Consider the following 26,553-nt stretch of genomic DNA (forward strand, 5'->3'; position numbering starts at 1 on the left):
TTCACAGCCCTTAGGAGAATAAACTGCACACAGAAAATACTCAAGGATTTTATTAGATGAATGAGTACCTTCCTGTTAGAATTCGTCAACTTGAAAGTTTTAATTAGACAATTCATAATGTCTGGGGAAAGATTTAAACACAACTGGTTTTATAAAATAAGATGTATGTATATAATACGACTATTTATTAATTCTAATATAGAGGCCTGATAGTCAAATATTAAAAAAAAAAAAATCTGCAGTGAAAAGAAAAGAATAACTTCCTAACAAAATTTATTTTTATTTATTTACTACTTAAGCTGTTTTCTGACACATGAGATTCCAAAATAGGTACAAGGGAGTGGAGGAAAGAAAACCACCTGGCCTGTGCTCAAATGTCAAGTTGTCTTAAATGCAAATGAGCAAGGACACAACCTCTCCTGGCCTTGCGAGGGGTGATGGAAGCCCTTGCCCCTCTTATGCTGTCATGCAACCTAATATGAATCCTCAGACCCAAAGCAGAGCAGAAAAATTTCCAGCCTTAATAGAAATTGTACTGTGGGTTAGTCAGTACAAAAAGAAAATAAATAGAATTTTGTTCACTGGTTACCATCTGTATGCAAAAGGTACTCTGTGTAATGAAAAGAAAACTGGGGGGGAAAGGATCATTCAATAAATGGTATCAGGAATACCATGGAGGGTGGGCCGTGGATCACACCAGACTTACCCCAAAATATATGCAGAGAGGTAAAAATCCTAATGTAAAGAGGTATATATCTGCATATGTCAGATCAATCATCTTAGAATGAAAAGTCTTTCCAAATGTCATATAAATTCCATAAAATTTGAAAGTATAAAAAGTCAACAATTTGGTTACATACTTTCTTTTTCTTAAAGCTTGCCAACCCTAGCAGTACAAAGTTAGGCCTTTATTTGTTATTTTTTGAGTAGGCTCAATGCCCAATGTGGGGTTTGAACTCACAACCCCAGGATCGAAGGTCACAGACTCTACCAACTGAGCCAGACAGGCACCTCTGGTTACATAAAGTTTTAACAAATTCTTATAAAAATACTATAAACAAAGTCAAAAGTCAAGTAATAAATTGAGGAGATAGATTTGTAAGGCATGTCAGAGGCAAAGGTTTAATTTCCCTAATACCATTTATGTCTTCTGTAAGTCAATAAGAAAACAGATATTTTTATTTTCCTTTATGTGCATTATCAGTTAATATCCTTCCTATGTTTTATTAGGTTGTTTTTCTTTTGTAAGTAGTTACTTGACAGATATGCCTGGACATATGGATACCGGCATATAATATATAATGGCAAAATGTTGGAAATAATTGAAATAGCTATAATTAGGGGACCAGCTAAAGAAATTATGAAACATCCAAATAAAAAATACTACTGAGTTAGGCAGGCCATTCTAATTGGTATAAAATGATATTTATGATACATTAAGTGAAAAAGTTACAGGTGTGTGTGTGTGTGTGTGTGTGTGTGTGTGTGTGTGTAGTATTTCTAGTATACTCCATTTGTGTAAAAATTCTTTTTCAATTACCCAACAAGAAGAATGAAATCTTGCCACTTGGAATGACATGGATGAAGCTAGAATGTATTATGCTAAGGGAAATAAGTCAATCAGAGAAAAACAAATACCATATGATTTCACTCATAGGTGGAATTTAAGAAACAAAACAGATGAACATATGGGAAGGCAGGATGGGTAGAAAAGAGAAGGAAATAAACCCTGAGAAACTCTTAATGATAGAAAACAAACTGAGGGTTGATGGAAGGAGGTGGGTGGGGGGATGGGCTAGGTGGGTAATGGGTATTAGGGAAGGCACTTGTTATGATGAGCACTGGGTGTTATATGTAAGTGATGAATCACTGAGTTCTACTCCTGAAACCAATATTGCACTGTATGTTAACTAATTCAAATTTAAATAAAAAATACTTATTCATATTTGCTTTTATACCTACAAAGAAAACCCCAGAAGAAAAATGGTAATCACTACCTTTGGGTAAGGGAAGTAGATGCATAGGGACTGCCTGGGAGGAAGACAGTTGAGTTAGACTGTACCCATAATCCAGCACTTTAGTAATTTTGCAGCTAAGCACATGAGTGTTCACATTAAGTGAAAAAGGTAAAGCTATGAATAACATACCCATATTAGGCTAGGTTTTAACAACTAATGAGTTTGTCACAAATTTACAATATAATTTAGTATTTCAGAAACGAAATTTGATTTTGGAGTAAAATTGGATTATTTGAATTTGGACCATGTGAAAATGTTATTCATTTGAAAAATAATACTACAGTTAAGCTTCCGGAAGAGCAGGACTGGTACACTTGTGATCACTTAGTTAGCCTATGTTGGTGAGTGCCTCCTGAAACCAAGTCAAAGCCTGGCTCCATGCTCTCTGAGTTGTGTGTCTCAAAAACATGAACAATGTAGCTGATGCTTGGTTTAGGACCTTTGTGAATGAGGAAAAAATGCTGCCAAACAGTTGTTTGTGGGATTTACTAGGCTAACAAATAAGCAAAACCTAGCATTGTAGGGCCTCAGGAAATACAATCTGAAAGTGAAGCAATGAAAATAATGTTTATTGGTTGTTAATAATTAAGTTATTGAGCCAGAGCTTAGCTAGGAATTTTTCTATACTGTTCAGTGAAGAGGTATGTCGAAATCAAGGATTGTTAAGAATGGATGATGAGAAACCAGAGTATTTTACCTTGGCAGCAGGGACAACTCAAATCATGAGATGATGCTCTGTTCACCCCTTCAGAACTGATAGCACAAACAAAAGACATTCCCCATTTGAAATAAAAAAATTTATTTTATTTTATTTTATTTTATTTTATTTTATTTTATTTTATTTTATGAAAATATATAATACTTACTTTACTTTGACCATGTATTTTTTTTTTAAATTCTTAATGTTTATTCATTTTTGAGAGAGAGACAGAGCACGAGCAGAAGAGGAACAGAAAGAGAGGAAGACACAGAATCCGAAGCAGGCTCTAGGCTCTGAGCTGTCAGCATAGAGCCCAACACAGGGCTTGAACCCACGGAACTGTGAGATCATGACCTGAGCCGAAGTTGGACGTTTAATTGACTAAGCCACCCAGGTGCCCCTACTTTGACCATGTATTAATAATAATTTTAAAAATAACTCGGTCTGGAATCAGGCGATTTGCTGTCTGTGTAACCTTGAGCAATTTACTTAGTGTCTCAAGGCCTCAGTTTTCTGATTTGCAAATTGATGACAGTACTAAGACCTAGCTTAGTGTTATTCCAAAGATTGAATGAATTTATGCATATAAAAAGCTCTTAGTGCCATGCCTGCCACATCGGGCAAGCTATACAAGCCTTACCTGTTACTATCAGAGTGATCAGTAGCAAAACCTTGAAACTAAAAGCCTGTGGGGTTTGTCTTCATGGGCAGGAAGAAGGTACTGGAGGGATGGAGTTCCAGACCACAGACACGCTGAGAGAGTAGGAGGAAGATGCCCACAAAGAAAGAGAATGGAGAGGGATGGATGGGGGGAGGGGAGAGACACAAGAGGCCCCTGTCACTGCCTGTTTGGAAGAAAACTGGGCTGATCATAGTCTGAGAGCTGAAGTAGAAGTTTTTAATTTTTACAAAGATAATATGGTGCATTTCCTGAATATTAGCATCACACACTCAGAGGGGTCTTTGACTATAATCAAACAAATCAATAATTCTATTGGGAAACATGAATATTCATATTAAATAAAATGCATAAGCTGTTAATCACTTTATACTCATGTAGGCCATATTTTGTCAACCAACAAGTTTGTTACAAACTTACAAAATAATTTTAGTATTTCAGAAATAAAATTAGATTTTGGAATGAAATTGGATTTTAGAATTATATATAAAATGGTAGAGGGGGCTAAGTTCATAGTAATTTTGTTTTAATTGAACAGTAAAATACTAAACATAAAGAACGTATTCAGTAGAGAGGATGTGGTTAAGTTAGCATGGATGGATTCTAGAGAAAGTGATTCTTGAGACTATTTTGTCTCTAAATAACTATTTATTATAGTACCTGTATGTTGCCCACCATAATGAATCATAGCATAGCTCTGTGATTAGAAGAAAGCAACATGACTCTCCCAAAGGCTTGTTAGACGAAGTGGCTTATCCAATAATAAGCCCAACCAAGGGATTATTTCAAAGGTTCTGTTAGATCTTTATGTAACTTGGAATAGAGATTTTCAAAGGAAAATGGCTAAATAAAGGCCTGATTCTTGTTACCAGTGAAAGGACACAATTTAAAAGGGAGAAATGAGGGAAAGGGACCAATCCTTTCACTCAACAAATATTTATTGAGTGTCTATTCTATGCCAGGCATTGATCTGTGTTGTGGGATTAAATGTTACACACAGGGACCTTGCCTTAAGAAGACTAATGAAAAATAAAGAAGGTAATTTCAGATACTCTAAGTGCTCTGATAATAAAGTGGAGTAAGGTGATGGGTAGTTATTGCCTATTTAGGTGAGGTGATCAAGGAAGGAATGCTGTCTGACAAAGTGCCATTTGAGCCCAGACTTGATTTATTGAGGGAAACAGTCATGTGAAGACCTAGGAAGAATGTTCCAAACAGAATGTACAGAAAGTTCCAAAGACTTGAGGCAGGAACAAACACATTGGCCTGTTTGAGAAAGCCACAAAACACCCATGTCAGCTGCAATGGAAAGGCAGGAGAAGAATGAAAAGAAATGAGATTGGTCGTTCATGGCCTTAGTGACTAGCATAGTGCATTTGGGTATTATTCTGCATAGTATGGAAGATTTCGGAGCACCTTCAGAAAGGGAGTGACCTGATCTGATTCATGTTCTTCAAATATAAGGTTGGCTTTTTGTGGAGAAAAGACTGTCAGTGGGAAGTAAGTTGGAGGTTTTTGTGGTGGTGCAGTTTAAGGAATTTAAGGAAACACGGCTCATTGGTAAGAGAGTAAGAGAGGAATGGCAGTTAATGTGCAGATCTTTGACTTAATCAGATTGGGTGGTGGTGCACTATTGATGCACTAAAGAAGCACTACCGATGGGATTGATTGGGGAAAGACCATATTTGGAGGGCAAAGATCATAATTTGGGGCCAGGTTAATGTAAGAAACTTACTGAATGCATATGGCATGTCCAGGTATTGATGCTAATTACAGAGGACATATAGCTCAGTCCTGGGAATATGGGTGTGGAAGGCATAGCTTATAGATGGTATTTAAGGCACAGCACAGTGTAAAATCATCTCATTTGAGAGAATGTACAGAAAAAATAAAACAACTGAAGACAAATTTGGGTTGAGAAGGAAGAAGAGTAAGTAAAGGAGAGGAATAAGTAAAGGAGAACACAGATGAAATAGAAATCCAGTTGTCATGGAAGTCAAAAGTGAGACTGTTCCACTCTACCAAATCATTTTGAGTGGTAGAGTAAAATGAAGACAGAGAGTTGGCCACTGGGTTTGGCAACATGAAACTTACTCTTGACCACACAAAGAACTATTTTAGTGGAGTGATATCGATATAAGTTTGATTACAGTTGATTGAGAAAAAGAACAAAATATGAAGTGGTGAAGATAACACAAATAAAGCAACCTGATGGTTGTTTTTTTTTTTTTTTTTTTTTTTTCCTGAAAGTAAGTGGAGATCTAGAGCTGTGGCTTGGTAAATACACATAAAATAGTGAAGTCCTAAGTCCATTGTGAAAATGCCTTTTAAATTATGAAGTAAAAAAAACCCACATTTTTTCTTAACATGCTTGCTTGTAAGATGTATTTGTAGACATGTGCTCATTCATGTATATGGATGCTTCAGCTCACATTTCTTAGAAATAATAAGAAAGTGCATCTGAAATTCACTATCATGGGATGATTTTGAAGGGATTTGGCCTGCAGTTCCTATGCACTTATAGATTGCTACACTAGATTTGGAATGTCAGATTCCCCTGAATACTTCAACTGCTTTCAAGACCTTAAAAAAACAAAGGCCAACACATCTTTTCCCTTCTCTGTTTGACCTTTCTCCATGATACCAATTCAAATACAAAAATGACTCTTGGTTTCTGTTCCAGCCAAATAGCTTAACTTGGGTACAAATGGTTTTAAGGATATGTTGGGGGGTGGATTGTGGGAGAAAACCAGCTTATGTGCATAAGGGGCAGAAACTTTTGAAAGGTGGTCGCAGAGACCTACCACAGACTTTAGAAATAATTTTTTTTTTCACAGAAATGTTCAGGCCCTGTGAATAGGTATGCAAGTTTGGAAAGTAGGGCTATACCCCTGTAAAATATGTGACTTCTTGGTTTTATCTCGCTTATAGTATAGAAAAAATATTTTTTATAGGATAGCAGGAGGAATTAACCTAAATTATAATTCCTATTTATTGCAGCCATTAGAGTTGGTCACACCTCATGTGACTCGTGTCATTGTAGGAGTAGTAAAGACAATGAAGTTCTAGGGCAGTGAACAGGACCACATCTTTTCTTCTTTTATCCTTCCATAATGGCCAGATCAAGAAAGACTAGTCAGTGAAAAGGCTAGTCATCAGAAACACATTTGTTAGCATAGAGGAAAAAGGGAATGTGAAGAACACATTTTACTGGTGAGCAAATCCTACATGGATGACAGAAGACTGACTGTGAGGCAGTACCCCCTCCCTCCCACTTCCCAGATAGAATAAAGAGAAGGTGGCAATTTAAGACCCTAGAATTTTATCAGTGATTACTATGAGTCAGTGAGCAGCAAGGTCAGGTGACCTTTGTATTCTCTGGGGGCATGTTGACTTAGATTTGGTTCTAGGACTTTCTTGCTCATCAAACACTTACCATTCACCACAACAATGATGAATCATGTTCAGAGTTCGTAGTGTTGCCTGTGCTCAAGTTGAACGTGCAAGTGTGGGAGACTTTATGCTATTCCCCACCTACAATTGTCAGTTCACTTCTAATGGTCTTATACTTTAGAAGAGATAGCAGAAAACCTAGCCCTGGAGAACACTGGGTCTCATAGGCAATGCTGATGCATAGATTGCACTGTATGGCTTTTCATGGTTAAATACAACCTTTGTTGACACTTGACTTAAGTGTGATTATCCCCAGTTGAAAATTTGAGAACCAGAACATTTAGGAGTGGATTGGTGTTGCATGTTGCTGAGAACCCTGTGAAAGTCTTCACTGTGAAGGGCTGGCACACAACACCTCAAATTTATAATAACTCCAGGAGTGAGCTCGGATGCACTCCTTGTATGTGGGGTTGTCTAACCACTAAATGATTGATGAAGGGCCTTAGTGGATAAGAATGTTGATTCACTGAAATGTGTAAAAATGTACATTTCCTTTTTTTCAGTATAAACTACCAAGGTATGGTCAATGTATTTAAAAGGCTGGTAATGTGACTCTTTGTTAGTGTTACTCTGTGTTTTATTTCCCTTTGCTTAGCTGGAACAACTAACTCTAATGAAACCTGACATCTTAGTGCTAAAATATGTTGACTCTCTCACTCTGCCCTTATTGTGCATTGAAAATGTGTATAAACTCTTTGCTAAATCACCGGTCTTAAAGTGTTTAGAGCTTCTTGGGTTTCTCAGAGGTGATCTTGGGCCCCAGCCTGTTTGTTTTCTTGTTGAAACGTGGGGCAACCAGACATGAATGAAGGTGAGCAAAATTGGAATCAATAGCCAGTCTTTGCAGTGGGTGGTGTGGTGTGTACCGCCTTCAGGACCTTCAGGACCTACTAATCTCCCCAGCTGATGTTGATTGCTGCTGGACCCTGGCTGAGTTCTCCCAGAAAGTTGGGGTCAGAAGAAGATAATTGCCTTGCCCAATGTCATAGCCCAAGGGCAGCCCACATCTAATAAAACATCAATAGGGCAGTGGTATAAAGGGCTGGCCATCTTGCTTTACTTTGGAACAACCCTGAAGGGACTTCCTGGTTTCAGAGCTCTCTCTGAGCCCAGCTAATACCCCCTTTTTTTTTTTTTTTTTGCAATGCATGTCTGTTCAGTGTGTCCATTTGCCCATAGGAGTGGGCAGTGATCCCAAGAACTCCTCAGTAAACTTACGGCATGCAAGCATTTTAGAGTGTTTAGAAGGTGAGCAAGCTATTTCTGACGCTGTCAAAAGTGTGGAATCCAATTCTAAATGGGAAAGACTGCTTTAGCAGGTCATGATGCAAGTGTCTCTGCTTTCTCTTTCTTTCTTTTGTAAATAGCCAGATGAACAATGTGATATGGGAGTTGTAAAGAAGCTGAGAGGAACTAGCTGTAATGAGGATTGAGCAAACTTGCACAGACTCCATTTCTGTCATTTGGTCCCAATCTTTACTTGCTGATAGTTGTTTACAGCAGGATGATACACGTAGGGCAGTGTTTCTCAAACACACAGTGTTAAAAATTCAGATTCCAAGACCCTCCTCACTGGTTAGAATCTTTAGGGGGGAGGATTTTGTGATCTGTATTTAAAAATCATTCCAGGAGATACTTATATTTAGGCAATATTGGGAAAACATGACCAAATGTTTATCAAAAGCTGCTATTGAGAGAAACTATTTTTATAGGAATAACAGCGACAGATTATCTGTAAAGAGCTACATTTTGTTACCAGCTGCCTTATTCACGGGCTCTGAGGCCCAACTAACTACCTCTTCTGCCCTCATATTAGTTACCAAGAAAACCACACTAATGAAAATAGTAAACAAATTCGATGTTCTGTTTTTCAAAGCACCATTTGTTCATGATGGAAATTAATGCACCCTGGTGATAGAGGAAAAGAATCCTTTGGAGACTGGAAATGCTGATTACTTAATGCCTTCTTTTTGTGTGCAGGATTTGGGATAGATGATGATAAAGTAACTTTAGTCCCTGTCTGTGTAGACTGAATCTGGGGTTTGATGTGTGCAGATAGGCATCGTGAGCCCTTCCTTCTCAGTATTTCCTGAAGTTCCCATATTTCTTCCATATGCCTGGTGCTCTTCCTTACTTTGTTTTTTATGTTACAAAGGCATGGACACATGCTGGTAAATGTAGTGTATCTGTAGCCATATGGGAAGCTAATTCATGCTGCAGAACATTGTGATATCTTAAAATTTGTGACCTATCAGGATAAATTATTTTGATGCTGTTGCAATGATGTGAGGTCAGAAGTATCTTTTATTTTTCATTTCTTTAAACTATAATAAGCTTTCTGATGTAACAAGTTACCTTTCATTACAAGCATAAAAATAAAGTCATTCATGTCATTTTTGTTGGCTCTGCTAGGAAGTTAGCAATTTTAGACTCAAAAATTAGATTTAGTTACTCTTTCATGAGAGTATTGGGGATATCAGCATTTCACCACTTTTAAATAGTGATAACCAAGAAGTCTGCAGAAAATAAGCTTTATTGCATCTATGGTAATGAAGCTTGCTGTTCCAAGGCTCTAACAATTCCTTTGGGTGTCCCAAAGAGTCAGAGCCAAAATAGCCGAAAGTGTGTCTTTTTGACAGTCTAAAGACTTCATAGACGTTGATTTCCTATCCTTTTGACACTTGTATGGGGTTGGCATTTCCTCCATAAATGTAGTTGGTTTCCCTTAGGATCATTCAGTGGGTTTCTTTGACAAATTTACAGCCCTGAATGGATTTGTGATCCTAAGATAAAAATCTTTGACAAATTTCTTTTTGTTTTCTTCCTCCTGACTTTGAAATTGTGCTTTGCTAATTAAAAGTTTCAGTCTGATTACCATGGCTTTGTTATTAAATTAAAGAGAATTTTTACTGAAAAAATTCAATAGCTATGTTGTGTGTTTTGCTTGGAAAAAATATACATGTTATTGCTTAGAACTTCAGATGTAATGGACAATTTCACCGAGTATTTAAATATTTGGGCTACTTCACATTTGTTTTTCTCTTTTTACAAGGTGATTTTTTTTAAAACCTGGATAAAAATACTTGTATTTCCATAGATTATGGCAATACATAGACACACATAAAGATAGACATAGTTAAACAGTATATAGACATACATCAGCATGAACAATAAGATGCCTCAGTCAAAGTTTGCTGTGTATTTCAACCTGTATTTATGGTCAGCAGACTTTTGGCAATAGAGAAAAATATAAAACATTGAACATTTCATAACTTGTAGTTGAGAAACCAGTAATCAAGCAACTTTTCCTTACTTTTCACAGTACCAAAAGCAAACGGCAACAACAGAAACTAAAACAAAATGTTTGGATTATTTTACCCTTTTGGATGATCTTGAGGCTGTATTGAAAGTAGAGAAGAGGTGGGTCAAGGTGAATGAAATTTCAGTTGAGAATCTAACTGGGATTTGGTAATTAATGGGACTCACTGAAACATAAACTTTCTAAAGGCAAGAAACTTACTTATGCTAAATGGTCAGAGTACAATAATAGACAAAAGAGAGTAGGTAGTCACTTTTTTCAGTAAACGAGTAAATGAAAAATGAGAAATGAAGGAGATAGTTTTATCTGAAGTTTCTTGATTGGGATGTTGAATGGTAATCTCCGAACCTGAGAAGTCCAATATGGTAACCACATGTGGCTATTTAAATTTAAACTAATTTGAATTAAATAAAGTTAATTTTTATGTTAACCAGCCATATTTCAAGTATTCAACAGACACATGCTGGTCATGACTCCACTGGGCAATGTCGATACAGAACATTTCTATCATCACACAAGGTTCTGTTGGTGAGCACTGCTCTCAACAAAATGACCATTGTATGTCAGGAATGGGATTGCTGCCTTACTACAGTGTCACATTTCCAACTATGTTGAGACAAGTTGTGCTGACTCTGAAAACTTGACATGTTTCAAATGCAGTACCAACTTTCTTTTAGATTCGGCTCCTCTCAAATCCCTATTTCAATGCTTATCTTCACCATTCTACCAGAAACCCAGGCTCAGATATATGTGTTGTCCCTCTTTCTATATGGTCAGATTAAAATGCTGTAGACTTTTTTTTTTGCCTTTAGTGTCTATTGAAATCTTATTTCTTATTCCTGCTGCATAGTGAGTTACATAATTTGGAATATACTGACATTTATTATAAGGGAAGATGGTCGGTCACAAGAACAAGCACTCTGATTCCGGTGGGGGGAAAAGATACACAAATAAGGCAGAATTGTCACCAACACCATCTTTGTCTAATTTAGTATGTCAATAATATATGTGACATTCCAGTTAAATTGTTTTTAACACCTTTATTGCTGAAATAAACTGCTTATATTTAATCTGTACATTTTGGCAAGTTTTGACATATCTGCACACCTGTGAAACCATTACCACGGTCATGATAATTAATATACCCCGCAAGTTTACTTTATGCCCCTTTTACTCAATCTCTATCCACTCACCCCTTCAACTCATCTGCTTTCTGTCACTGTACGTTCATTCAAATTTTACAGTTTTATATAACGGATCACAAATGTATGTTTATATAAATGCTGTTTATGTATGTGCTGGTTTTTTTTTTTTTTGTCTTCTTTTACTCACAATACCTGTTTTGAGTTTCATCTAATTTGTTGAGTGTTATCTTTATTTTTAAATTTAAGAGTAGTATTCCATTGTATGGTTATACTACAATTTGTTTATCCATTCAGTTCTTCATAGACATTTGGGTTCTTTTCAATTTTTGGCTATTACAAATCTCTTGTGAATATTAATGTACAGATTAATGTGTGGACATATGCTTTCTTTTCTCTTGCACAAATACTTTGCTGTGGAAATGCTTGGTCACATTATAGGTATATCTTTAAATTTTTAAGAAACTGTCAAACCATTTTCCAGAGTGGTTGTGCAAGTTTACATTTGCAAAGCAATATAAAGGAGTCCCATTTGTTCCACATTCTAACGAATACTTTATGTAATTAGTCTTTTTAATTTTAACTATTCTCAGTATACGGTAGCATCTCATTTTGGTTTAATTTGTGTTTAAATCACATTTTCCAAATGCTCATTTACCATCTGTATATCTTCTTTAGTGAGGTGTTGGTTCAGACTTTGGACATTTTTGTGTGTGTGCGGGGGTTGTCTGTTTTTTTATTAGTGCGCTATAAGATCTTTATACATTCTAGACTCTAGTTCTTTGTCAGATAAGTATTTTGCAAATGTTTTCTATCAGTCTGTGGCTTGCTCTTCCATTTTTATAATCGTATCTTTTAGAGTATAAACATTTTCAATTTTGATGAAGTCCAATTTAACTTTTAAAAAAAATATTTAGACTTTGTGCTTTTTTCTGTCCTATTGAAGGTATTTAAACCAAACCCACTCTCATTAAGATTTTCCCCTATATTTCTTCTAACAGTTTTATAACTTTACCTCTTTCATTTAAGTCTGTGATCTGCTTTGACTTAAGTTTTATTTGTAGTGTGAGAGAAGCATCAAGGTTCATGGTTTTGTTTATGACTGTCCAATTGTTCTGGCAAAATGTATTAAAAAGATGACCTTTTCCCCCCGTCGAATTATCTGGTTACTTTGTTGAAAACTGATTGACAACCTATGCATGGCTTTATCTCTAAAGACTCTGTTCTTTTATTTTGATGTATATGTTAATCTTTATGCCAGTACCAGACAGTTTTGATTCCTGTTGGTTTGTTATTAATTTTGAAATCAGGAAGTGTATATTGTCCTACTTAGTTCTTCTTTTTCAATGGAGGGGCTATTTTCAAGGCCTTCTGCATTTCCACATAAGTTTTAGAACCAGGTTGTCAAGTTTGATGCACGCAAAAACCCTGCTTGGATTTTGATTGGGGTAAAAATACTGATTTTTCCCACCTATGAACTTGGTATGGTCTCCATTTATTTAGCTTATTTAATTTTTTTCTCACTAATGTTTTATAGCTTTCAATGTATTAGAAATATTTTGTCAGATTTATCCCTAATTATTTCAGTTTTGTGATGCTACTGTAAAATCGTATTTCTTTTCAATTTTAATTTCTGATTGCTCATTACTAGTGTACAAACATAATTTATTTCTTTCAGTTGGCCTTGTATTTTGCAAACTCAATTCACTTTTTTACATCATATTTCCAGTCTGTATGCTTATTATTTCTTTGCTTTATTGCACTACCCAGAACCTCCAGTAATATGTTAAACAAATGGTAAGCTCAGACATCAATGTTTTATTACTAATCATGGGAGGAAATCATTCCATCTTTCACCATCATGTATGATATAAACTCTAGAATTTTTGTGCATTCCTTTTCTCAGATTTAGGAAGTTTCCTGGTTCTAGTGTTCTGAGTGTTTCTTTTATCATTTAAAGCTTCTTGAATAAACTTCCAATAGTTTGTTCTTTGAGGAGTTTGTCCACTTCATCAAAATTGTTGATTTTAGTAGCATAATATGCTTACAATAGGTATTTTAAATTATTTGATTATGAGTTTTATCATCTGTGGGATTACCAAGTCTCATGATGGGTCATATTCACCCGTTCCTTTGCACATCTGGACTTTTTTTTAAAGTGTAGATTCTGAATTTTACATTTTAGGGTGCTAGATCTTTTTGTAATCTTGTAAAGGTTTTTGAACTTTGTTCTGCCCACAGTTAAGTTACTTGGAATCAGTTTGATTTTGGGGGGGGGGGCTTGGTTTCAGTTTTGGTTAGGAAAGACCAGAGATCAGCATTTTGTATAGGACTGAGTTATCCTTATTGCTGAGGAAGTACTTCGAATTATTCTACCTGATGCTCCACCTGTTTTGAGGATCCCTCACCCTGGCTGGTGGATCTGTGAGTTCCTTTTTTTTTTTTTTTTTGTTTTGTTTTGTTTTGTTTTGTTTTGTGTGAACTCTGAGAATAATGAATAATTCCTCCTGCTCCTTGCTGATAGTTCTTTTCATGGCTCACATAGTTTCTTCAAAAGTATTTTCTTTCCATCAGTATACTGCTGAAGACTCAACTGAAATCCTCTGAAGATCTCCAGACCTCTTACTGCTACTCTGCCTTGTGAAGTCTACCTGTGTTAGCATCTAATTTTCAACTCTGTCTCCTCCACTCAGAATATGGTTTTCCCCTCCCTGGGCCTTGAAACTCTTTCTTGGCAGTACATTTGGGCAGTCATACATTTCATCTTGTTTTTGTTTTATTCTCATTTTATTATTTTTTCCAGTTTTATGAGATACGCATAACATACAGCACTGTGTAAGTGTAAGATGTACAGCAGAATGACCTGGCACACATGTTGTGAAATCATTATCACAGTAAGTTAACAGTTCACCTGTTTGTCTCCTTTCTCCCAGGGTACACTGCCCTGGTGCTTATTGTGTAATATCTAAAAATTGTTTTCACATATATGAAATACTTCCACGTAGTTTCTAGTTAAATCATTTTACTTTTTTCTCCAAATTATTCAGTAATTAAGTGTCCTGGAAAAAATGTGCCAAATATATCCTGGAAAATACCATTATATTTAGGGCACCAGTTCACCAATTGAAGATTCACAGCTAGAAGATATTTTAGTGGAAGAAGGCAGAAGAACTAGAGAGTCCAGCTAGCCTTTGGAATTTTTTATGTTTATTTTTGACAGAAAGAGAGAGATAGAGCATGAGTGGGGGAGGGGCCAAGAGAGAGGGAGACATAGAATCCGAAGCAGGCTCCAGGCTCCAAGCTGTCAGCACAGAGTCCGACGTGGGGCTCAAACCCACGAACCATGAGATCGTGACCTGAGCCGAAGTTGGACACTTAACCAACTCAGCCACCCGGGTGCTGGGGATTTGGAATTTTTTAAATCACTCTCAGCTAATCAGATAAATCTAACAATAAATTAAGGTGAACATTCAGAGCAAGAAACAAAAAATGACCTTAGAATGCTTTCCTTGGACTGTATGCAATTGTTCTAGTGGTATTCAGAAACTGAATCAATATGATCAATACCTTGCAGTTCGGTAAAAGATTATGCATAGATGTAATTGTCTCAATACTCCAACTATATAAGAATAGGCCTGTTGATTTTCACAGCCCTGTAGACTTATGTCTGCACGCAACTGTATATTGTCTGGCAGGTTCTGGCTCAATAGGCCTGGAAAGCAACCTTGGAATCTGTATATTTAATAAGTCCCACACATGAATATGAAAAACATGCTCTGTATTCCAAATACCACAGTATGGAAACAGAGTAGGATTGATTTTGAGTGAAGTGAATCCAGAATATATTTTAGGGTGAAAGTTCATCAAGGAAGGTCTCTGTATGTGTCTGTGGGTCTGTGAGTCTGTGAGTGTTTTGGTTTGAGAGTTGATATGTGTAGGTAAAGATGGTGGGCAAGAAACCCCTTGACACAGCAACCCCTAGATACAGCAAGATTACAAGTATTTTCCTATGGTTATGTTGGAACTTTGTGGAAATAGAGAAGGCTTGTATAATATTTCTCCTCCAAACCCAGTACTCATATGGGAAAGTTGGATTTACTTAATAAAAAGAGAGATTTATGAAAGTTAGGGAAAATATATGGAATGTGTAGTGAGGGCAATTTTGAAATCTGAGACCCTGGAGATTTCCTTAAAACAAAGAAGAGACCCATTTATCTAGAATTGTTTGGATTAAGGCTCCCTTGTACTGTTGGGCTAGGAGGGAGGGATTCAGACATCCTTAGGGATCCTTTCAGCTTTGTCTCTGTAATTCTACATGAATAATTAGCCTTTAAGGCAGTTAGCCATTAACCAGCTTTCTTTCCACATACTCACCCAGTACTGTTTTCCCTTATGACAGTCACCTTACCTACTGCAAAATGTATTTAGAAGCTATTTGGTTTACACTTCTCCAAGTCTATTATTTTAGGACTTTTTTCCCTTGTCTGGAATCCTGTAATGTAGAAAGTGTTGGTTATTTCTTTTTTTTTTTTTTCATTTATTTATTTTTGAGAGAGAGAGAGAGAGTGTGCATGAGTGGGGGGGGGGGGGCAGAGACAGGGGGACACAGAATCTGAGGCAGTCTCCAGAATCTGAGCTGTCAGCACAGGGCCCGAAGCGGGGCTTGAACTCACAAACTGTGAAATCATGACCTGAGTCAAAGTCCTATGTTTAACTGACTGAGCCACCCAGGTGCCCTGGAAAGTGTTGGTTATTTGAAGTTATGGCACGCTAACTCATAGGAATTGTACGAAATGGTGACCTCTCTCTGTCTCTGTCTTTGTCTCTTTCTGTGTGTGTGTGTGTGTGTATAAATATGAACCTCTGAGCTTTATATCTAGAAATCCTTTTCAGATAGACTTGAATAGGATTTGATCAATTCTAATTACTTTCTATGTGACTATTCCAAAGAATTGTAAACTTGAGTATGTCTTAGTATTTGGCTTTTGTACAGCAGATGCTAATTTCTAAGAGTAGAGGCTTACTTCTTGTTAATTCCAAATTGCCACAGTGCCTTTTTTGTATTTTTATCTTGTTCAGAAAGCCTTTGGAGGTGGGGAAGAACTACAGAATGTTTAGTATTTCTAGATATTTTTACTTTTCACCCCTGTGATACAGAGCATTATAGTGTTTAAAAGCCTAGTCTTCAGAGTATGACAGCATATTCGCAAATCTCAACCCTGACAAACTTGTTTATGAAACTCAGTGGTACCATTTACTAGCTAAATGAACTTGGTAACAATTTAAATTCTATACTTTGATTATTTTACCTCACAGATGGGTAATAATCATACATTCTTCATGAGTTCTTCATGAAGTTGTTATGGAAATTAGATGTATTGCATCATAGCATGTGGTAAATAGTAAATGCTAAATAAAAGTTAAATATCAACTGTTATTATTATTATTAATATTAGTAGTTGTGTTACCTAGCATTTCTCAGAAGAATCATTAATCATTGTTACATGAAGTTTAATGGAAAATCAAAATTTGGAGTTGTAATAATTTTATTAATTTTTTCAGAGCTGTGATAATTTTTAGCTTGGTGTTAAAGTTTCTGTAAATGTTTGTCCTTCTGTTTACTTAGAGAACATATGACAAACAATTCTTGCTGCTACATTCCCTAGAGCATATGAGGTAAAGTCTGTTTGAGAAGCAGCTCTATCACAAACCTAAGCTTTAAATTTGAAACATCTGCCATTGACTCATTAATGTTTAAGAAATGAAACTAATAATCTCTTCACTTTCCAATGTCTGTATTTACAAGAGAGAATCAGAGGAAGTAGTCTCAAGGAAAAATATTGATTCCCCTTTAGCAAACTCTGTTGAAATGCACTGTTGTAGACCTTGTTATTTTTAAGTGTCTGGATTTTCTTTATGAATTCATTAAAAAATATTTTAGCGGCTCTGGTGGCCCAGTATCTCATTCCAACATAAACTTACCACTGGAAAGCACATACCATTTGGCTCACCTTTTCATTTCATGGCTTAATAATAATGACAAATTACAGGTGCTGAAATGATGTTAGATCCCTTAGCATAACTGATTCAAAGCTCATATTATTATTCTTTTCTCCAGAACTTCTTAATATATATGGCATCTCTCTCCTGATTGGCAGTTAATGTCTCACATGCTGGAATTCAATTTCAATAACCTGAAAATGATATTACCTTTCCTAATTGGTAGTAACATGGGACTGTCATTATATCTCATTTTCAACTTCTCTGTTAGAGTATAATGTATATTTTGTTAGATTTTCAAGTGGTGTAGGCTGAAATGCCCTTAATAGCAAAAGTGTGTCTCTCCTAATCTGTATTTATCTAGATCTCTTGAATCTTCCCCAAATAAATTCTTCCATATCTCATTTTCTGACCATTTGAAATATGTGAAAAATTGCTATATAAAACATCCAGTTGTTTTTATATTATTCAATTGATCTCTAAAAGTATGTAGAAATCCATTACATTAACATTATACATTGTGACCCTGGTAAGTTCACTTATCAAGTTCTCATAGTTTTGCTATAGCTTTTCTTTGGAAGTTCTATGTAAATGATCATGCCATGAAAGAAGGTAGTGCTACTTCTTCCTTTCCACTCTATGTGCTTTATTTTCCCTTGTCTTATTGCATTGGCCAGGAATTCCAATACAGTGTTGAGTAGAAGTGGTTTTAATACCTTTGAATTGTTTCTCATTTTAGCTAGAAAGTTTGCAGTCTTTCATTATTAAGCTTGATATTAGATGCAGATTTTGGTAGATATGTTTATAAACATATCTAGAAGTTTTTAGAAGTTGAGGAAGTTTTCATTTATTCCTAATATACTCCAAATGTTTATCATGAATGAGTGTTTAATTTTGCCAAATTTATTTTATGCATCTACTGAGATGACCATAATTTTTTTTCTCTTTTATTATAACATTGTGAATTACATCAATTGATTTTTAAAACTTAAACCAAATTTACATTGTTAGAATAAAACCTATTTGATGATGATGCACCTGATGGAATTTGACTTGTTGAAATTTTCTTTGGAACTTTTGCTTCTATGTTTGGGAAGAGTATCGATCTCGCAGCTTATGGTTTTGTTAGCAGGGCAATACCTGCTTTATATAATGCATTGAAGGTGCTGTTTATTTTGTTTCTGAAATATTTCCTTGGAATTAATTTTATTTCTTAAATGTTTGATAGAAGTCATTAGTACAGCCATATGGGTGAGGAAATTTCTTTTGGGGAAGATATTTAATTGCAAATTTAGTTTACTTAGTTGATGGGGGCAATTTAGATGGTCTATTTCTTCTTGTGTCAGTTTTGGCAAATTTGTTTTTCAAAGTAGTTTCTATTACATCTAAGTTTTCAAGTTTGTTCATATGATTATTCATAATATTTTATTATTACCCTTTAATTTCAAAACTTTATAATGATGTCCTCTTTATTCTTGATTTTGGTAATTTTTAGTGGTTAGTCTAAGAAGAGGTTTATCAATTTTATTCTTTAAAAAAAACTAGCTGTGGTTTCATTGTTTTTTTTTTTAAATTATTTCCACATTTTCTATTTTATTGTTTTCATCTGTCATCTTCATTATTTCTTTTACTTTTGGTTTTATTTATTTATTTAGTTTTTCAACTTTCTAAAAGTTTACTTACTTATTTTGAAAGAGAGAAAAAAGAGGAAGGGGCAGAGAGAGGGAGAGAGAATCCCAAGCAGCCTCCACAGTGTCATTGCAGAGCCTGATGTAAGACCTGAACCACAAACAGTGAGATCATGACCTGAGCCTAAATCACGAGTCAGATGCTTAACTGACTGAGCCACAGGCACCCCTTACAGTTTTAATTTGCTCGCTTCCTTCTCCAGTCCTTCACTTCCTGCTCTTCTTCTCTCCCTTTCTCAGTTCTTAAGGTAGAAACTTGCATTATTGAATTTAAACTTCTCTTTTTTTCTAATACAAACACTAAAAACTATGTATTTCATTCTATACTTTTGTACTTGTATCTTACAGATTTTAGCATGTTGTGTTTTCATATTCAATTAGAAGTATTTACTATACCTTGTTTTTTTTTCATGAATTATTTAGAAATGTGTTCTCTAATTTTGAAGTATTTGGATATATTACAGAAATATTTCTTGTTTTTCTTTTGTTTCCAAATTTGATTCCATTGTAGTCAGGGAACATGTTATGGTTTTTTTTTTTTTTAGGTTTGTTTGTTTATTTATTTTGAGAGAGACAGAGACAGTGCGGGGAGGGAGGGCAGAGAGAGAGGACAGAGAAGGAATCTCAAGCAGAGTCTGTGCTGCCAGCGCAGAGCCCAATGTGGGGCTCGAGCCCACGAAGCTGTAAGATCATGACCTGAGCTGAAACCAAGAGTTGGATGCTTAAATGAGGCAGCCACGTGCCCCACCATGTTATGTTTGATTTCAATTCTTGTTAATTATGGAAACTTACTTTAGAGTCAAACATACGATTTATCTTCGCGGACAGTTCATGTGCACTTGTAAAGAGTTTGCACTCTATGGATTTTAGCATGTAATTTTCTGTAGATATAAACTAAATTGGCTGATAGGCCAACCAACTAAATTTATATCTATATATTCTACCAAGTATTACAATATGAGCGTTGAAATATTTAACCATAATAGTGCACTTGTCTTTTTTTCCTTTTCCTTTTATCAGTTTTTACATCAAGTGTTTTGATAGTTGAAGATTAAGCCACTAAATTTCTATCTGACATTCTGGTAGAAGTTACGATAGAATATCATCTCTAGGTTCCATCTGCTTCTAGAATTAAAATAGTCTTCCTAATTGACGGTGTAGGTGGTGGGGGCAGTGTATGAAATGCAACAATCCATGGAAAAGTCAGGTGAGAGGTAGTCATGGTGGATGTTTACATGTGTTTTGCAGGAACCACAAGTGTAGAGGGAAAGTTGGTTATTTTCGAAAGATGTGTTATGTTCACACAGGTCTTCAGTCAAATGGAGCAGGGGATTAAGTCAGGACTTTGACTGTAGGCAGGGACACAGGAGCACTTATTAGGATGGTGGTGGGTTAGAGTCAGGAATAGATACCAAGGCAAAGGCTCGTTGTGGATATTGTGTTAGAATAATGAGACAGGCTGAGAGTGCCAAACCATAGATGCCAGCACCTGTTACTGATAATGCCAGATATCAGGTCAAACTGTGGGATTAATCTGGGTAGTAGGTATAATATAATGAAAAGGGCACTAATTTTTGATTCAAGCAACCTTGAGTTCAAAGTACTTATTATAACTTTACACATATTTTGTGCTTTCTGATCTTGGAAGAGATACTTAGAAGAGATGCCTGTTTTCTCATTTTTGGAATTGAGATGATATCCATTTCACTGTACCTTTTTTACATCTTAGATGTAAAACATCATGAAATTTAACATATGAAATGTACAACACAGCTCATAGTAGGTTTTCTACAAATGTTAGATTTTTTCCTCCCTGGGAAATGCTACATTTAGGATGAATATAGAAAAAGAGAATATGCAGCTCTGAGGCATTTATGTTGCGTCAAAATGAAGAATTAAAAAAAACAATGCTTTTTTTTTCCTCCTCTCTCAGCAGTCCTTAATGCTTGAAGTATGAAAATCTTGAAGAAAGCTCTCTTCTCTGTTAGAAAAGTGAAATCTCACTGCTGAGAGAAGATAGTGGCCTTTTCAGACAGATGCCACCAGCTACCCATGATCGCTTCTCCCCTAAGTTGTGGCTTTGTTGTAGAACACATCCAAAGCCAGTGACCGCTGACAGTTTTGCCTTATGGGTTCTTCTGTCCATCACACCGCCTGTTTTTCCTGGGGGAGGGTGCTATTCTTAGATCCTAAGAGAGACTTTACTGTTGCTTTTCTTTTTTAATAGAAATTATTATTTAGCTCTGTAAAGTGAGAAATAAAAACCATTTTATAACCATTTATCCCTAATTCTCTTATAAAGCTGCAGTTGTCCTCATGTATGCCCTTTCATGCACCAAAACACTCATGGGTTTGGTTTATTACCCTGCAGCTCTGTGTTTGTATTCTCCTTATTCATCCTCGCTTGTGGCCCCCGTTTCACAGCCATCTGCTTTCGACAAATCCAGAATGACAGCACATTACTTGTAGTGGTCTTCCACACCCTTCCCTATCCTTGCACAACTGTGGTTAAATTGTCTTTATTTCACGATTTTACTGCCTGCCAAAGACGATAGCCATCAAAACTGATAAATCTTGAAGTGCTTCCATTAACCAATCAGGGGTTGTCACTGCTGTCAAATCTGCCCTGAGAGAGGCCATTTTTGGTAGCTTAGAATTCTTTGTGTGTCCACTGGGAATAGATATGTTTAGCCAGTTTAAAAAAAAAAAAAAAAAAAAAAAAGCTTTTTTGACTCCACACTTAGTTGCAGAAACCAGTTCTAGAAGCTCAAAAAAAAAAAGAAAAAAATTCTGCTCCTTTCAAAATTTAAAACAGGTTTGGTAATTTTCTTGTTGCTCTTTGCTTGTTCTAGAAGGTGATTACACCTACTTGTCTTAAACATGGTGAAGAAGAAACAAGCTTTGAAATTTCACACTTGGAGACAATCAAAGAAACCACGAGAGAATTTGTAGCAATCTGAACGCATCAAGAAACAATAACGATAGACAGGGCAGCAATGAGTGACACATGTTGCTGAGTGAGACTCTCTACGCTCAACAGCACCAAGTTTGACATTTAAATTGCAGGCAGCCCTGGGTCCATTCCAGGAGCTGCCTGTGGGTGAACACAGTTCTGATCACTTGCTTGAGGGGCGCAGTGGGGGTAAAGAGAAAAAAAGAGAAATCAAATTGTTCTCGGAAATCATGCTTAATGTAGAAATCTGGTTAATATTAAAATGCAATCTGCAGTTTTCAAGTATTCTATTCCTCAAGGAAAATATTTTCTGTTCAAGGGGCAGGAGCAGTAAGCACTCTCTTATTACATCACTTCCTATGTCAGGCCCAACTAGCATTCAGAATGTATTACTGTATTGATAATGCTAATTTCAAAATGATGCCTCCTCCCCTCCCCCTTTGGTTAAAGGGTCTGGGCAAAATTCCAATCATATGGATCAATTTAGCTTTAGATGGTGCTGGCCAAACTGATATTTCATGCACTATATAGACTATAGTTCTTCCACATGCTCAGCAATAGTAGCCATGTGTCGTCTCTACTCATAGCATAGCATTCTGTTTGCAAAAGTTTCCCAAGAGAGCAGCTCTCTCATGGGCTTTAGAAAAGAATATCAGCAGCTTCAGAAGGAAGAGACATCATATCTTTCTCTACACATGCAGTCTTCAGTCTTTGAATTACTAGGGAGTTAGGAATTGATTTCTGGAGCTCAACTTTGTGCTGTGTTCAAATGAACTCAGTATTTTCCCTGTAGGCTTAGCTGGCTTCATTGCAAATACTCTCATCACCAGGAGGACTTGTGGATGTAACCACTAGTGTTGAGCCTCCCTTTATCCAATTTTTTTCTGCAGTGTTTTAAAGCATGAAACTTATGGGGCGCCTGGGTGGCTCAGTCGGTTGAGCATCCGGCTTCGGCTCAGGTCACGATCTCACGGTCCATGCGTTCGAGCCCCGCGTCGGGCTCTGTGCTGACTGCTCAGAGCCTGGAGCCTGTTTCACATGCTGTGTCTCCCTCTCTCTCTGACCCTCCCCCGTTCATGCTCTGTCTCTCTCTGTCTCAAAAATAAATAAACGTTAAAAAAAAAAAATAAAGCATGAAACTTACTAGAATGAAACTTTTCACATATCTGTCCCCTACATAATTACTCATTCATTAAAAAAAAAAATCAGTATGAGAGTACCTAGTGTTCTAGACCAGAAAACAACCGTTTCATTTATCTTGAGTCCCTCCACTTCTTTGAAGGCAGTGGGTGACCTGCAGGGTAGAGCTAATCGTACCCATGAAGAGCTCCAATAGAGAAAGCTTACTTTCATTTAGCTGCTACTAATTCATCCTTTTAATTTAATCTTTTGCAGATTTCCTCCAGTCAGGAAATATTTTTTATTTTTATTTTCATTTTTTGAGGTAGAGAGAGAGTATGAGCAGGAAGAGGGACAGAAGGAGAGGGAGGGAGAGAATCTCAAGCAGGCTCCACGATCAGTGCAGAGCCCGATGTGGGGCTTGATCTCTTGATGATGAGATCATGACTGGGTTGAAATCAAGAGTTGGATGCTTAACCAAGCCACCCAAGTGCTCAGGAAATATTTTATACTAAATTTGATGGACCTGTCCATATTTGTTTATTTATTTATTGACATTCATAAATTCAGTGATGTGAAATGAGCATATTTTTAGAGCTAGCAATAAGTTTAGAGTCCATTCTTTGCTTTTAGAGCATCAGATGCTACTCAAATGTGATTAAAACCTGAGACCATATTCTTTATTTAAAAAAAAATTTGTAATGTTTATTTTATTTTTGAGATAGAGACAGAGTGCGAGTGGGGGAGGGGCAAAGAGAGAGGGAGACATAGGATCTGAAGCAGGCTCCGAACTGTCAGCACAGAGCTCGACACCTAGCTTGAACTTACAAACTGCGAGATCACGACCCGAACTGAAGTTGACGCTTAATTGACTGAGCCACCCAGGCACCCCTCTTCTTTATATTTTTAATCCCTCATAATGACTACATTTCATGATGCAATTTTAGTGCAGTAAAACTGAACTACTTGAAATTATAGAATTTATTACATTGTTTTAGTTACAGTTGATGTAACTGATTGACTGATGTAATTGATTGAAGCCTGCCAGCTGACATCACAGATGGTCAGTTGGTTGAACAATTGCCCTATTGTTTTTCTATGTGAGCCAAATAACACCTGTTTAGGTAAAGAGTCTTAGGCTGGTCACATCTGAGGGCCAACCAGTGCACATATGACCGATGAATGCTTGCTTGTCTGAATGTTATGGGATACTGACAGTATTGTGATAGATTAATTGGTGTAATGACCACCCTGATATCTCAGTAGCTTATTTCTTAGTGACCTCAACACTCCATGAGGGGCTGAAGAGATTCTCTGTTCCACAGAGTAATTCAGGGACCCAGGATCCTTCATTCAGTAGGCCCCAGTATTTCTTAGGATACAAATGGATCCTCTGCAGCTGATGAGCTGGAAAGGGAGCAATTGAAAATGGCAAAGGCAAAAAAAAAAAAAAAAAAAAAAAAGGCAAAGGCATACTTGTTCCTAATTGCTGTTTCTAGAAGGTCACATATGCCACTTCTGCTCACATTCCATTGCTGGGCAGTGTTCATACAGATCCAATTGAATGTAAGAACAGGAGTGGAAGGTAGTCTAGAAGCATAGATATGCTGGTAAAGTTTAACAACTGGCTCTTGAGGAAGGAAAAAAAAAAAGCCCTGATTCATAACATTTGCCATTTCCACAATGGCCTATTTCAAGCTACTGATGGGGTATCCCTAAATGTGGACAGAGTGAGGACAGCATGTGCACAGTCAGCCCTCATGAGTCAGTGTTCATGCACTTCAGCACGTCACTGCCCCAGAGTATGCCAGGGAAGAAGAAAGCCTGGTCAGTGGTGGGCATAGCAATTGATCTCACTTATGGTGCGGAAGACTGAGTGAGATGGACACAGGCATGAGCTGTGGTGCTGACTGCTTCTAAGGTGCTCAGTGTACTTGGAGAGTGATGTCATTCATTATAAAGATACCTAGTATCCTAATACATAGTTACTATTTCCCAGACACTGTCTCAAGGGATTGATATTTAACTCAGCAACTCCGTAATGTAATTATTACTTTTATCCTTATTTTACACTTAATGCAGACTATGGCAGACTTAGTAATTTGCTCAAGTAAGGCGTAATTGATTCTGCTTAGGATTCCATAGTAAGCTATGTGGAAATGAGGCATAAGAGCAGGGTCATGAAGGAGAAGTTTTAATAGGCAAGATAGAGAAAGAGGGAAGGAGGAAGGGAGGGAAAGAGAGGGGAAGGGAGGGGAGACAGGGAGAGGGTAACAGAGGGAGGGAGGAAGAGAGGGAAAGGAAGGGAGAGTGATAGGGAGGGAGGGAGGGAGGGAGAAAGATGTGTCTGAGTGTGTATGAGTATTTGGTTGAGGGTACTGTTCTAAGCTAAGGAAACAGGATAATGAATGTCAGCAAGGTAAGGTGTGTAAATTTATGATATAATGAAGATATTCATGTTCTTTGACCTTACTTCCAGGAACTTATCTTAAATAATTTTAACAAAATCCAATATTTGTTTGTATATATACATAAGATATTGTTACAGAATTTTTCATTATCAGTCGAAAGGAAGGCACAGGCCTAATAAGAAGATAGTGATTTATGAAATTCCATCTGAGTACTGATCAGATGGTGATGGTGATGATGGTGGTGGTGCTGCTGCTGCTGGTGGCAGAAACAATCTGTCGCTCTGTGTCAGGTCCAAGCAGGAATAAGCAGGAAAGGGAAAGCATGACCCCATTGTACTGGCTTACCTAACTCATGAATGGATTGTATAAGGGTAATTAACTAACAGTTGCCTGATTATTTAGAAATATAAAGTATTTGTGGTAATGGAAAAATCAGAACACTAAATGGCAAGTAAAATGTGTGTACATATACAGAAGGAGGGGAAGTTTACGTGCAAAAAAGAAGAAAAAGAAAAAGGAAGTCGCAAATTTTGAGGTATGCCATTATATATCATATTTTTCCAAAATACTTATTAATATTTAATAAAAAGTTGATTTTTAATTAGAAAATTCATTTACATAGGTTCAGAGACTAGACCAGTGTAATTGGAGTAATGAGTAAGTGAAGGCTAGATAAAATTAACAATTAGGTTGCACACTAGAGACAATTCTAATTATCTTAATTTTAGAATATAAATATAAAATAATATATATTGTATAATAATATATTGATTACCTTTTAAAAAATGTTTATTTATTTATTTTGAGAGAGAGAGAGAGGGAGAGGGAGAGAGTACGAGCAGGGGAGGGTCAGAGAGAGTGAGAGAGAGAATCCCAAGCAGGCTCCATGCTGTCAGTGCAGAGCCTGATGTAGGGCTCGATCCCATGAACCATGAGATCCTGACCTGAGCCGAAATCCAGAGTCAGATGCTCCACTGACTAAGCCACCCAGGTGACCCAATATTATCTTAATTATCATAATCTTAATTTAGGTGAATATAGTTCACACTTGAAAGGATGGGAGGTATTAGG

At 36.6% G+C, this 26,553-nt stretch overlaps 1 long non-coding RNA gene across 2 annotated transcripts in view; it reads left to right on the forward strand.

Annotated features, from left to right (window-relative positions):
- LOC131496859 (uncharacterized) overlaps positions 1-26,553 on the forward strand; it is a 211,003-nt gene that overhangs the window by 112,301 nt on the left and 72,149 nt on the right. The window contains exon 4 of one of the 2 annotated variants that reach the window (XR_009254678.1): positions 20,933-21,688. The exons of the other annotated variant lie outside the window; for it this stretch is intronic. This is a non-coding gene — a long non-coding RNA (uncharacterized LOC131496859). Of the gene's footprint in view, positions 1-20,932; positions 21,689-26,553 lie in introns of those variants that run through there. 2 annotated transcript variants of the gene reach the window in all.

This window comes from Neofelis nebulosa, chromosome 16 (assembly GCF_028018385.1).
Source record: "Neofelis nebulosa isolate mNeoNeb1 chromosome 16, mNeoNeb1.pri, whole genome shotgun sequence".
Classification (NCBI taxonomy): domain Eukaryota; kingdom Metazoa; phylum Chordata; class Mammalia; order Carnivora; family Felidae; genus Neofelis; species Neofelis nebulosa.